Source organism: Camellia sinensis, chromosome 9 (genome assembly GCF_055761805.1).
Source record: "Camellia sinensis isolate YWXY chromosome 9, ASM5576180v1, whole genome shotgun sequence".
Lineage (NCBI taxonomy): Eukaryota > Viridiplantae > Streptophyta > Magnoliopsida > Ericales > Theaceae > Camellia > Camellia sinensis.
Genome location: NC_138969.1, coordinates 140297327 through 140312496, shown reverse-complemented (window position 1 = coordinate 140312496; position 15170 = coordinate 140297327).

The window sequence follows — 15170 nt, the reverse complement described above, 5'->3', positions numbered from 1 at the left end:
CATTCAATGACTGCTTGTTGTTAAAATGGTGGTGGAGGATTGGAGCTGAGAACCACACACTCTGGAAAGAAGTGTTATGCGCAAAATATAATGTTCATTATGGGAAATGGTTACCAACTGTTGTAGGTAGAGGTTCTAAGATCTGGACTGATATAATTAATGTAGCTTTGTTCAATCCAGACTTCCATAATTTCTTTATTCATAATTCTCAGATAGCTTTGGGTGATGGGAGTAGAGTTCACTTCTGGTTGGACAAGTGGATTGGCAACGTGTGTTTAAAGGAGGAATTCCCTAGACTCTTCTCTCTATCTAATAATAAGCATGGGGTGGTAAGGGTGTTTTTTGAGAATAGGGGTGTAGCTGATGAGTGGAACCTTGAGTTTAGAAGAACTTTGTTGGCTTGGGAGGAGGAGGAAGTACGTAGATTAGTTTGTTTGCTCAGACGTGCACCAGATCTTTGCAGTGAAAAATCAGATGTATTGATATGGGCAGCAGAGTCATCTAGACTGTTTAGTGTAGCATCAGCATATAAATGGAGTGAATCCCTTCTTGGTCCGGTTATGGCAATGGCAGGCTCTATATGGAATAATTTTGCTCCTCCTAAAGTACAATTTTTTGGATGGTTGGCATGGCTTGGTAGGGTCAAAACTTCCTGGTTCCTTCACAGAATTGGTATACTTGATGGGGGTGTCAATCTTGAATGTGTGTTTTGCCATAATGATGTTGAAACTGAGGAGCATATTCTTCTTGTATGTCCTTTTGTTTGGAGGCTTTGGTCAAACATTGTGTGATGGTGGGGCTTTCAATGGGTCATGCCAGGTTCTGTAGACGAACTGCTGCAGTGGTGGTATGGGTGTAATATGTCAAAATTGGAGAAGAAAATCTGGATGGTCATTCCTATGGCAACTCTTTGGTCTCTCTAGAGGCATAGGAACGAGTGTGTTTTCAATGGACTATAACCAGATTTTGAAGCTCTATGCGACATTGTGAAAGTTCGAGTAGCTTTGTGGACTAAGGCATCGCCACTACAAGTGGCAGCTTCTATAAGTGATTTGGTGTACAACTTGTAGCAGGTCAAGTTCTGCCTGAGGAGTGATGGTGAGTGTGTTTTTGTTATGGGTATTTATCTCAGAAAAAACTGTTGTATGCTCTGGTGTTGAGCTTGCTGGGTCTCTATTTTGGTATGCGTATGCATCTTGGTGTTGAGCTACTCCTCCTCCCAAGCTACTGGTTTGTTTGCCACATTTGCAGATTTTATTTTTCTATCTGTTGTTTGCTCTGCTGTCTGCTATGTTATGCTTGTTGGTGCTACCAGCAGAATTGGGTATGCACCAAGATGGTGGCTGTTTGCTACTTCTGCAGATTTTCTTCTTCTGTTGTGCTGTTTGACCTTTCTGGTTGTTAGTTTGACCTGTTACCATGGGTGGACTGCTGGCTAAAACAGATTCTGATCTGTTTGGGTGGTGTATTCTGATCTGTTTGCTCTGCTGGTTTGTGAGGTCTGGTTGGTTCTCTGCCTGGTTGTGTCCAGCAGTTGATGTTTAGCAGCATAGCAGCTTTGGTTTGGTTTTTGGTCTGTCTCTCTCGTTGGTTCCTCACCAACTTTGGGGTGCTAGCAAATGATAGGATGGGTTTTTTGGTGCCAACCTAGTTGGGATCATTTAGCTCATTGTGATGCTCCTGCACTCCTCTTCTCTTTATTGGTGTAATTTCTTTCGTACCTTGTACTAGCTTTTACATCAATGAAGTATCTTTTTTGCTGATCAAAAAAAAAAAAAAATAAGAACCAGTTTGACAAGACATATTTTTCAACTTAAAAGTAATACAGTGGGATCCATTAATGACCAATTTCATTAACTAATGTCAAAATTAAGCTCTACTAACCAGTGGTTATTCGTCATGACATCAGTATTTTTCTAAGAAGTGTAACTTTGGTCTTGGCAATGTTTATCCTTCATGGCTCCACTTGCCTGTGCTTTTTCGTTTGTTTTGATGCAAAATATTTTCTGTTATTCAATTGTGAAATTGAAACTAATCTGTTAGTAGTTATATGATGGGTGGGGTGGCGGCAGTAGCCGTAGTGGTAAAGGTGGTGTGGTGGTCAAGTGGTGGCAATGGAGTAAGAGAGGAGGTGACGGTGGCAGTAGCAACAGTGACAATGGCAGTGCGGAGGTTGTCGAATGGTAGCGACAACAGTGACAACGGTGGTAGCAGTGGTAGGGTGGCAGCAGTTTAGTGACATTGATGAGATTGTAGTCTGAAAATCATATGACATCACACAACCACCTGCGCCTTAAACATACCCCTGCTTTAGGCTATGTTAGGTTACCTTTTCTTATACTTTGTGTGTTGTAATAAGCTTGGAAGCTGTATAAAATTTGTCATTTTCATTGTTTTTTTTTTATTCTTTTGATCGGCAAATTTTTTTTTATTGGCGTTCATCGTTTTGACGTTCATTTTTGCTTGTTAGTCAATAATATTGTTTGTCATCTGTCACTTTTGGGGTCTCAGATTGCTACTAGAAAATGTTTTCTATCTTTTGAAAGTGAAAAATATTTTTGTGCCCAAATAATCTTGTTTTCTATTGGTTACGAAAATTTGTTTTTGCTGAATTCGTTTCCTTGTCAAACCAAACATCAAAAAATGTATGGAATCAAATAAAGATATTAACAAAGGCTTAAATCTTTGTGACTTGAAAGCTTAAATCTTTTTTCCTGCGGAGAAACGGAATAACAATTTATTCCTATGAAACATCTCGAAACAAAAGATTTAATCAGAAATATCAACAAATTATTGTGAAGTCTAAAGAAATCGGAATATGCAAGTGAAAATTCCAAACCAGGAGAATAGTTACAGTTACTGAATTTGTATAATGGTTTGAGAGGTTAATTTATGGCTACAGTGTGCACAAGTTGGTGTTCCTCAACATCAATCTTGCTGTGGCTATGCTTGTTGCACTACAAAAATGTACATTCTTGGCGACTAAATTTTTAGTCGCCAAAAATTTTTAGCAACTAAATATTTTGGTCGCAAGAGTATTCGCTGAAGAATTGTCAGGGAAGGTAATTGGCTACTTAAATTATTTTAGTCGCCAAATGTAATGCAATGCCGACTAATTTTTTAGTCGCCAAAAGTTTGAAACAAAATTAAATATCACCCTTTTAGTGACTAAAAATATTTGTCGTAAAAACCATTACTAATATTTAGCTACTAAAGTTTTAGTCGCCAAAATTTTTTTTGGTTCCTCCTATATTATTTTTTTAGTAACTAAATATATTAGCCGCCTAAAGTGTGATTGTGTTTTAGCTACTAAAAGTAGAGTCGCCTAAAGTGTCACATTTTTTGCTACTAAAATTGTAGTCAACAAAAGTGTTTTCCTTGTTCATCAAAATTTTTTTGGCTACAAAATATTTTAGTGGCCAAATGTTAGATTGCTTTTGGCTACCAATTTTTTAGCCGCTAAAAGTCTGACTTTTTGGCTATTAAAGTTTTTAGGAGCCAAATTGTAATAATCCGACCCTCGTACATGTTCTCTGTTATGTTTTCGGATCCACTTTTTATGATTTCGAATGCTTATTGTGAAAACCTATGAGGAATTAAAGTTAAGTAAGTGAACCATATGTTTAAGGATGTCTATCTGTTCAACAAGAAAAGTATCTGTTACATTAGAAGGTTTGAATCAGAAATTGGAGGCCTTAAGGGCTTAATTATTTGAAAATGATTTCATATATGTGATCAGCATAATTTTTATGTAATATTAGGCAGTTTTGTGAAATTTCAATTTCAGATGTTTAAACGATTGATTTTCGTCTTTATTCAATCTATATATATATATATATATATGTATGCCTATGAGAAGCCTCAAGACTTAGACACTTCATATAACATATGTCCTGGGAGAAAAGGAAGAAAGGCTAAGGTCAAGGGAGAGTAGAGAGAAATTGAAGCCAAGGTAAGTTGGATTTCCCTAACCCAATCCTCTCCCTCAATTTTGAAATAGGAAGCTTTTGATGTTGTATAAAATCCTAGATGTGTGTGTGTGTGTGTGTGTGTGTTGAAGACTTGGCTTGATAATTCTACTATATGTGTATTTTGGACCCAATTCAAGTTATCTACCCATGCTTATGCCATGTTTTCGTATATCTATACATGTGTGTGTGAAGTTAAGAGCCTCAAGAATGAAATTATGTTAATGAGCTTCAATTACGCCATGTTCTTGTCCAAGTCAATTAAGTGGTGTTCATGAGTTTAATATGTTGTGTGTTGTACCTTGATTTACATGCTTTTGAACCACGAATGAACCATGAATCAGCCATAAAAAGCCCCAAGTTAAACCCCTTAAATATGCACCAAGGGTTGAAATATTGCAGAATTTCGGATTGGGAAAATGTAGAATCGCCGCACGTGCGGGAGCCAATCGCCGCACGTGCGGGTGTTGTGGCCGCACGTGCGGGAGAAGAACAAAATTGGAGTTTTGATTCTACCTAAAAGGCACGTGCGGGCCGCACGTGCGGGGATCCTAGCCGCACGTGCGGCACATGTTGAAAAGTATGACTTGCTCCGTTTTGCATGTAGGACCCTCTAATGTTGTCGAAATGTATATTTGATGCCTTTTTGATATCGATAAATTCCTTCGAAGCAAAGCTGAATAGAAAGTAATTTGATATGGGAAATGAGCTAATATGTGAGTTTGAATGTGTGCAGGGTTCGGGAGGAACAAGCACGTCGTTATAACACTGTGAGTAGTAGTACTGTCGTAGTATGCTTTATTTACAGCTAATGGTCACCATGAACACTCTGTTAATTGCAGGTTAACTATGTTAACGCACACGAACGATGATGAAATAAATGTGTATGCTTCTGATTAATAGTTAATATTAATAGTCTATCCTCCGTAAGTGAACTATGTCGTGCTTAATGAATAAAAAGGAACTTAGGATCATTCTTGAACAACGATTTCGATGTGAACATTGAAAGATTTTGGCATACATCGGTACGACTCTGAACCTACCATGCATTTAGGTTAAGGTCCATGATCATCGTTAATGTATCAACTTGTAAGTTACCCATGATTCCGTATAAGAATTGCATACACACTCTTAACACTGTGAAGTTGGTTGTTCTGACCTATTAATGTAATGATATCTTTGTCTTTGGGTCATCGTTAAAATGAATGTTTTGCTAATTGCAAGACCAGTATGTCGATTTGCAATGAACCAATGAACCATGAGGAAATCTAAATGCATCATTAGGTCATACGTTGTTTACTATTAATAGTTAATGTTAACATTCTGTTATCTGCGAGTTAGCAGTATTGGTTTACGACAAGAAAATGGAATGTAGGTACACTATGGTATAATGGTAATCTGAAGAACTGAGAATGCCCTGTTTCTATTTATCCGTTCTGTTTCTGCTATGTTATGACATGATAAGAGTGATTCAGGGAAAAAGTGTGAAGCTATGGAAACATCAAAAGAATTTGTGAAGTTATGAATCTATGTGAATGCGTGAATGTCTGAACCCATCAGGCCAAGGGCCACTCTGTGAATGTGTGAACCTATCGAGTATGGAACAAAGTGCTGTACGGAACTAAGTGCTTCCATGCGAGTCAACTCTAGAATCCGTACGAGCCACCTCTTGAGTCCATCATACATATGTGAACTAGGCTTAAAGCCGATGTGAAAGTCATGAGGCCTATGGCCGTTTTGTGAAAGTTGTGAAGCTTATAGCTGTTCTGTAACATTTGTGAGGCCTATGGCCAATTTGTGATATCCGGGCCTATGGCCATTCTGTATGATCCGTTAGTATGAAACAAAGTGTTGTACGGAACTAAGTGCTGCAATGCGAGTCACCTCTAGAATCCGTACGAGCCACCTCTTGAGTCCATCATAGATATGTGAACTAGGCTTAAAGCCGATGTGAAAGTCATGAGGCCTATGGCCGTTTTATGAAAGTTGTGAAGCTTATAGCTGTTCTGTAACATTTGTGAGGCCTATGGCCAATTTGTGATATCCGGGCCTATGGCCATTCTATATGATCCGTTAGTATGAAACAAAGTGCTGTACGGAACTAAGTGCTGCCATGAGAGTCACCTCTAGAATCCGTACGAGCCACCTCTTGAGTTCATACATGTAAGACAAGGGCTTTATGCCATTACATGGGCTTTATGCCAATCTGATAAGGGCTTATGCCGTTCTGGTATGAAACAAAGTGCTACACGGAACTAAGTGCTACGACGTGAGTCACCTCTAGAATCCATTTGAGACACCTCTTGGGTTCATATATCTACGTGTTCGAGGGCTTAATGCCAATCTACGTTCAAGGGCTTTTTATGCCATATGTTTCAAGGGGCTATTATGCCAGATGTTCCAAGGGCTTTTTATGCCATATGTTTCAAGGGCTTTAATGCCAATGTGTTTCAAGGGCTTTAATGCCAATGTGTTTCAAGGGCTTTATGACATTCTGATAAGGGCTTCATGCCGTATTGTTAAGGGATTCAGGCCATTTTGTTAAGGGCTTAAAGCCACTGTGTTTAAAATTGGGGCCAAGGTCGTTCTGTAGACGATACTTTAAGTATAAATGATTTTGAACATGACTATGCTATACAATGTTTAATGAAATCCGTATTTTGAGTTATGAAATGTTTCATATGATAAGTAATTTCTGAAATAGGAAAAATGCTATGAACTTCTGATATGTTTATGACATGATACGCTTTCTGGATAATTTTCCCAAAATGCCTAGATGCACTATGAAACCCCGAATATTCAAGATATGACAAGTTTTCTGAAAAAGATACTTTGCTATGCATATAGAAATAAATAAGCCATATGTTCTCTTTATTGATAAATGCATGGATATGTATTATAATTGACGTTGAGCATTGAATTGTTATGTGCTATTATTCACTGAGCTCGACTCACTCTATTCTATGTTTGTTTCTGTAGGCACTCAAACTGGAGGTCAACCTTAACTCTTAGCTTTTGCTACCCAATTGTCAATCCCTGAGTATCTAAGCTCCTAGATGTTGATTGTTCAAGTTATGAAGTTTTGCTAAGTTTTTAATTTGTACCCTACATGTCTGTTAAGATCGATGTATATGTATATGTACATAGTTGTCTTCAGATGCACGTCTCTGTATATTTATCTGCATTATGTAATTTGTGATCCTGGCATGGTAGTGGCAGCTCAATGGGTATTATGTTACGCTATTATATGTTAATATATGCTTCCGTTCAGGCCCCATAAGTTATATTCATCAGGTTTTAGGTCCGTTTCTGAGGTGGTCATGCCCAAACTTTTAGGGGCAGGTTTGGGGTGTGACAAGTGGTATCAGAGCACAAGTTGCTCTCTCACACACGGATCCATTGAGCTGTAGGATGTCTAGAAAAGACTTAGGCCTCATGCATGACATCCTTAGTGCATACGAAAAGACTGATAGCAACGGTAAATGTAATTTGTTCACGTTAACGATTATGAGCTATGTTTATTATACATTCCTTGTGTATATATTGTGATTGATTGTTGTGTAGAGCATGGCGGAAATAAGGATAGAGGATCACCTTGGGTTGGTTAGACAAAATGAAAAGGGAAAATGATTGGTAAGTAATGCACATGCAATTTTGGGTTGTTATTTTGAACTGATAGTTACCTATCATTTATTTAGATGAATTGCGAATTGCTTAAACACTAAGTATGGAATATTTATGATATAGTTATATCTTCCTTGTCATGGTACTGTTTGGACCTATGATTTGAAAAGTTATTGTGATACGCACTTTGATAAGTTGTGTTTTGTATAATAGTTGAATCATGTTACGTATGACCAACTGTAAGAGAAAGTTATGGATACAGTGACCCACATAAGAAGTGAATTATCCTATTTTGTTAAGCGCATGACAATGACATGATATGACAAGCAATGCTTTATTTTCTGATATGTTACGTTACGAATTAAGGAATGATGATCCATATATGTAAAAGTATTTATGGCATCCTTAGTACAAGGCCCTTACCCGGGGGTAATAATACTGTGGTCTTATGGCCCTTGCCCGGGGGTAATAATACCGTGGTTGAAGTATGTTACAAGATATCTCTTGCCATCGACGGTCTTGTACGGATGGTACCACCGACGGTCTTGTACGGGTGGGTTATGATTAAGTATAAACTCTGATTTCTGTTTCTGATTCAAGGATAATTAAAAATATGTGTGAATATGTTTCTATTTATCTGTTTCATTTATGAGTAATCGAGATTTGATTATGGAATCCGTGATATGTGTATTCTGTAATTTGCGATCAGGATTTCTTGTAAGAAATAATTGGATGATCTAAAGGACCTCACCCACATTACGTGTCTACTTACACGAAAAAAAAAGAAAAAGAAAAGGGAGGCAGCTATTGACTACGTCGAAGTCAAACTAAATAATTGCTAAATAGATAAGCTACCGCAAGAATTCAAATCTTGCCTTTGTATATTAAGTGACTTAAGATTGAGAAATCATTTATGTGACATATTTCTGTGTACCTATGCCAATGTTAGATATTGTGACATTGTCCTATATCGCCTATAAGGAAGTTATGATGTGAACTGTTCTGCACGATATCGTGGATTTTGGTGAAAAAAAAAATGGACATGGGAATAATCCATTTTGCTAATGGGTTAGCGATACGTATTGGGCATTTACCATTTCTTGCATGTTCAGACAACTTTGTACGATACTCACTACGTGATTACAAATTGATTTATGACTATATTGAATTAATCTTACCAAGAATTACGTCTTACCAAGAATTACGAACTTTGATGTTACAAGATCGAATTCCTCCTTGGTTATACTATTGCATATGTTGTTTGATAATATGGAACCTGGAAGGATGTGATTCTTATGGTTACTGTATCCTTAATGAGATTTATACTCCTATGAATGGATTTGATAGAATCTATGTATGCGGAATAACTGAAAACTCTATTTATGTTAACTGATTGAGCCAGATAACTGGTCTCTAATTCTGTATGACCGTTTGCTGACCCACTATAAGTATATGACAAGAAAAAGAGCTAGCTAAGGAAAATGCTATACCTTACGGTTATTAATGATTAGTCAAGTATACCTTTGAATTCGATCTTTGGTCTTGTTTTGATAGTTGTATTTATTATTCAGATTTGAACTTATGATGGCATAATCAGGTGTTTATACTGGGGATTCTCATTCCCATCATTCAGATCTTGTCAAGAACTAGTATATATGGTTTTGAATCCACATAACGATATGATTTTGATATGTTTTCGTAAATGGAATATGACTTGAATCTTGTCAATATATTGGTGACTGTTGGAATGGAATATATATCGTGTCAAGTACATAATGTCTTTCATGTCTCTATCCTTCGAGGGTATCTTGCGGATTCGTCTCATGCTATTGATTATCACCAAATTGAGCTACATGATAAGTTAACTTATGAGGAAAAACCAATCCGCATTTTGGACCGACAAGTGAAACAATTACGAAATCGAGAAATTCCAATGGTAAAAGTGAAATGGCAGGAACATTACGGAACCGACGCAACTTGGGAAAGCGAGGAGGAAATGCAACATCAATATCCGCATTTGTTTCTACCCTAAGGTAATACAAGTTTGAGGGACCAAACTTATTTAAGGGGGGGAGAGTGTAATAACCCGACCCTCGTACATGTTCTCTGTTATGTTTTCGGATCCTCTTTTATGATTTCGAATGCTTATTGTGAAAACCTATGAGGAATTAAAGTTAAGTAAGTGAACCATATGTTTAAGGATGTCTATCTGTTCAACAAGAAAAGTATCTGTTACATTAGAAGGTTTGAATCAGAAATTGGAGGCCTTAAGGGCTTAATTATTTGAAAATGATTTCATATATGTGATCAGCATAATTTTTATGTAATATTAGGCAGTTTTGTGAAATTTCAATTTCAGATGTTTAAACAATTGATTTTCGTCTTTATTCAATCTATATATATATATATATATATATGTATGCCTATGAGAAGCCTCAAGACTTAGACACTTCATATAACATATGTCCTGGGAGAAAAGGAAGAAAGGCTAAGGTCAAGGGAGAGTAGAGAGAAATTGAAGCCAAGGTAAGTTGGATTTCCCTAACCCAATCCTCTCCCTCAATTTTGAAATAGGAAGCTTTTGATGTTGTATAAAATCCTGGATGTGTGTGTGTGTGTGTGTGTGTGTTGAAGACTTGGCTTGATAATTCTACTATATGTGTATTTTGGACCCAATTCAAGTTATCTACCCATGCTTATGCCATGTTTTTGTATATCTATACATGTGTGTGTGAAGTTAAGAGCCTCAAGAATGAAATTATGTTAATGAGCTTCAATTATGCCATGTTCTTGTCCAAGTCCATTAAGTGGTGTTCATGAGTTTAATATGTTGTGTGTTGTACCTTGATTTACATGCTTTTGAACCACGAATGAACCATGAATCAGCCATAAAAAGCCCCAAGTTAAACCCCTTAAATATGCACCAAGGGTTGAAATATTGCAGAATTTCGGATTGGGAAAATGCAGAATCGCCGCACGTGCGGGAGTCACTGCCGCTCGTGCGGGAGCCAATCGCCGCACGTGCGGGGGTTGTGGCCGCACGTGCGGGAGAAGAACAAAATTGGAGTTTTGATTCTGCCTAAAAGGCACGTGCGGGACTAGCCGCCGCACGTGCGGGGATCCTAGCCGCACGTGAGGCACATGTTGAAAAGTATGACTTGCTCCGTTTTGCATGTAGGACCCTCTAATGTTGTCGAAATGTATATTTGATGCCTTTTCGATATCGATAAATTCCTTCAAAGCAAAGCGGAATAGAAAGTAATTTGATATGGGAAATGAGCTAATATGTGAGTTTGAATGTGTGCAGGGCACTCTTCGGGAGGAACAAGCACGTCGTTATAACACTGTGAGTAGTAGTACTGTCGTAGTATGCTTTATTTACAGCTAATGGTCACCATGAACACTCTGTTAATTGCAGGTTAACTATGTTAACGCACACGAATGATGATGAAATAAATGTGTATGCTTCTGATTAATAGTTAATATTAATAGTCTATCCTCCGTAAGTGAACTATGTTGTGCTTAATGAATAAAAAGGAACTTAGGATCATTCTTGAACAACGATTTCGATGTGAACATTGAAAGATTTTGGCGTACATCGGTACGACTCTGAACCTACCCTGCATTTTGGTTAAGGTCCATGATCATCGTTAATGTATCAACTTGTAAGTTACCCATGATTCCGTATAAGAATTGCATACACACGCTTAAGACTGTGAAGTTGGTTGTTCTGACCTATTAATGTAATGATATCTTTGTCTTCGGGTCATCGTTAAAATGAATGTTCTGCTAATTGCAAGACAAGTATGTCGATTTGCATTGAAGCAATGAACCATGAGGAAATCTAAATGCATCATTAGGTCATACGTTGTTTACTGTTAATAGTTAATGTTAACATTCTGTTATCTGCGAGTTAGCAGTATTGGTTTATGACAAGAAAATGGAATGTAGGTACACTATGGTATAATGGTAATCTGAAGAACTAAGAATGCCCTGTTTCTATTTATCCGTTCTGTTTCTGCTATGTTATGACATGATAAGAGTGATTCAGGGAAATAGTGTGAAGCTATGGAAACATCAAAAGAATTTGTGAAGTTATGAATCTATGTGAATGTGTGAATGTGTGAACCCATCAGGCCAAAGGCCACTCTGTGAATGTGTGAACCTATCGAGTATGCAACAAAGTGTTGTACGGAACTAAGTGCTTCCATGCGAGTCACCTCTAGAATCCGTACGAGCCACCTCTTGAGTCCATCATACATATGTGAACTAGGCTTAAAGCCGATGTGAAAGTCATGAGGCCTATGGCCGTTTTATGAAAGTTGTGAAGCTTATAGCTGTTCTGTAACATTTGTGAGGCCTATGGCCAATTTGTGATATCCGGGCCTATGGCCATTCTGTATGATCCGTTAGTATGAAACAAATTGCTGTACGGAACTAAGTGCTGCCATGCGAGTCACCTCTAGAATCCGTACGAGCCACCTCTTGAGTCCATCATACATATGTGAACTAGGCTTAAAGCCGATGTGAAAGTCATGAGGCCTATGGCCGTTTTATGAAAGTTGTGAAGCTTATAGCTGTTCTGTAACATTTGTGAGGCCTATGGCCAATTTGTGATATCCGGGCCTATGGCCATTCTGTATGATCCGTTAGTATGAAACAAAGTGCTGTACGGAACTAAGTGCTGCCATGCGAGTCACCTCTAGAATCCGTACGAGCCTTCTCTTGAGTTCATACATGTAAGACAAGGGCTTTATGCCATTACATGGGCTTTATGCCAATCTGATAAGGGCTTATGCCGTTCTGGTATGAAACAAAGTGCTACACGGAACTAAGTGTTACGATGTGAGTCACCTCTAGAATCCGTGTGTGACACCTCTTGGGTTCATATATCTACGTGTTCGAGGGCTTAATGCCAATCTACGTTCAAGGGCTTTTTATGCCATATGTTTCAAGGGGCTATTATGCCAGATGTTCCAAGGGCTTTTTATGCCATATGTTTCAAGGGCTTTAATGCCAATGTGTTTCAAGGGCTTTAATGCCAATGTGTTTCAAGGGCTTTATGCCATTCTGATAAGGGCTTCATGCCGTATTGTTAAGGGATTCATGCCATTTTGTTAAGGGCTGAAAGCCACTGTGTTTAAGATTGGGGCCAAGGCCGTTCTGTAGACGATACTTTAAGTATAAATTATTTTGAACATGACTATGCTATACAATGTTTAATGAAATCTGTATTTTGAGTTACGAAATGTTTCATATGATAAGTAATTTCTGAAATAGGAAAAATGCTATGAACTTCTGATATGTTTATGACATGATACGCTTTCTGGATAATTTTCCCAAAATGCCTAGATGCACTATGAAACCCCGAATATTCAAGATATGACAAGTTTTCTGAAAAAGATACTTTGCTCTGCATATAGAAATAAATAAGCCATATGTTCTCTTTATTGATAAATGCACGGATATGTATTATAATTGACGTTGAGCATTGAATTGTTATGTGCTATTATTCACTGAGCTCGACTCACTCTATTCTATGTTTGTTTCTGTAGGCACTCAAACTGGAGGTCAACCTTAACTTGTAGCTTTTGCTACCCAATTGTCAATCCCTGAGTATCTAAGCTCCTAGATGTTGATTGTTCAAGTTATGAAGTTTTGCTAAGTTTTTAATTTGTACCCTACATGTCTGTTAAGATCGATGTATATGTATATGTACATAGTTGTCTTCAGATGCACGTCTCTGTATATTTATCTGCATTATGTAATTTGTGATCCTGACATGGTAGTGGCAGCTCAATGGGTAATATGTTACGCTGTTATATGTTAATATATGCTTCCGTTCAGGCCCCATAAGTTATATTCATCAGGTTTTAGGTCCGTTTCTGAGGTGGTCATGCCCAAACTTTTAGGGGCAGGTTTGGGGTGTGACACAAATAGTTTGTGTTTTGCCTACCAAACATTTAGTCGGCTAAAGTCTCACATTTTTCGCTACTAAACTTATAGTCAGCAAATGTTTTTTGTTTTTTGGCTACAACATATTTTAGTCACCAAATATTTGATTATTTTTTAAGTTTTAGTTGCCTAATGCCTGCTTTTTGTTGGCACTAAACTTTGTAGTTGCCATAATTGTTTTTCGAAATTTGTTATTAAGTTTTAGCTACTAACATTTTAGTCACTGAAATATGTACTTCCTTTTTCAGTACGAATTGTTTAGTCACCAAAAAAATGATTTTATGTTTTATCATAAAATTGTAATTTCTCCACAACCTGTCTATATTCCGTGCAACCTGTAGTATGTATATAAACGAAACAATTCATATTTTATCAATCATTCCACAATCCAAATTACTTCCAACCATCCAAAACTGAATAACTTCAAATGTATATATTCCATACAAACCAATTATTGTCCAAACTAAATTATATTTCCACACAAAATAGAGAAGCATACAAAAATCCAACCCTCCATATACAAAAATATTATATTTAGTACCATGTGAAATGGCCACTTGGCATGGTATAAATTATCATTGTAATCTATACCATGACAAAAGGTGATCTATATGTCATGCTAGTAACTATCAGTTGGATTACAAAAGTTATTTGTATCAGTAATACTAATCTATACAAAAGCAGAGGACGACATAGTTAGTGGAATTATACAAAAGTGTCAAGTGTCCTCTATACACAAAAATTGATTATCCACAAGTCCACACCAAAAGCCATCTACAAAAAATTTTAAAAAAATTGCACCCATTACAAAATATCAATTGCTTCAGATATAGGAAAAATGTTGTAATAACATGCATTTAAGGTAAAACAATCTATAAAAGCCTTTTTCGAAATACAATCATATGCATGTGTTACAAAAGATTTATTCCAAACTTGATTTCAATTTACAAAAAATACAATTTTTAGGAGCATTCCTCCTCATAAAATAGATGTTTATCGGTAAAATGTTTTGCTTGTAAATTTATTTTAACACTTCTTCATTCCCATTTTCCTAGTCAAAGTAAAATAAATGAGTAATCTACGGGCTTATCTCCATAACCATATCATGCTTTCTTAATACGTTTACCACCCAAATGACCACCGTATATGATGAAACAATGACACCATTTACAATCAAAATGTTGAACAATTATTGGATGTCACACTCTCCCTTTTCGAATAAATTTAAGGCATTTTCAAAACAATGACACCATTTACAATAAAATTATTATTTGGCGACTAAATTATTATATAGTCGGAAAAAATTAATATAGCTCGACTAAAAAAATAGTTAGTAGCCTAAGCCCTAAACTAACGCCAACCAATTGTTGTTTTTTGTCACCTACTGTTATACTTTTGGTGACTAAACTTTTTTTAGTCGGCAAAAATTAATATACCACAACTAAAAAAATTTAGTAGCCTAAAATCTAAGTTAAGGCCGACCAATCACTTTTTTAGTCGCCTATTGTTACACTTTTGGCGACTAAATTTGTTTTACCAAATTTGATTGCCAAATGTGTAAATTGTTGTAGTGTTGTCACTAGGAAGACACTCAATTAGGCTATGTTTGAATCAAATATTTGA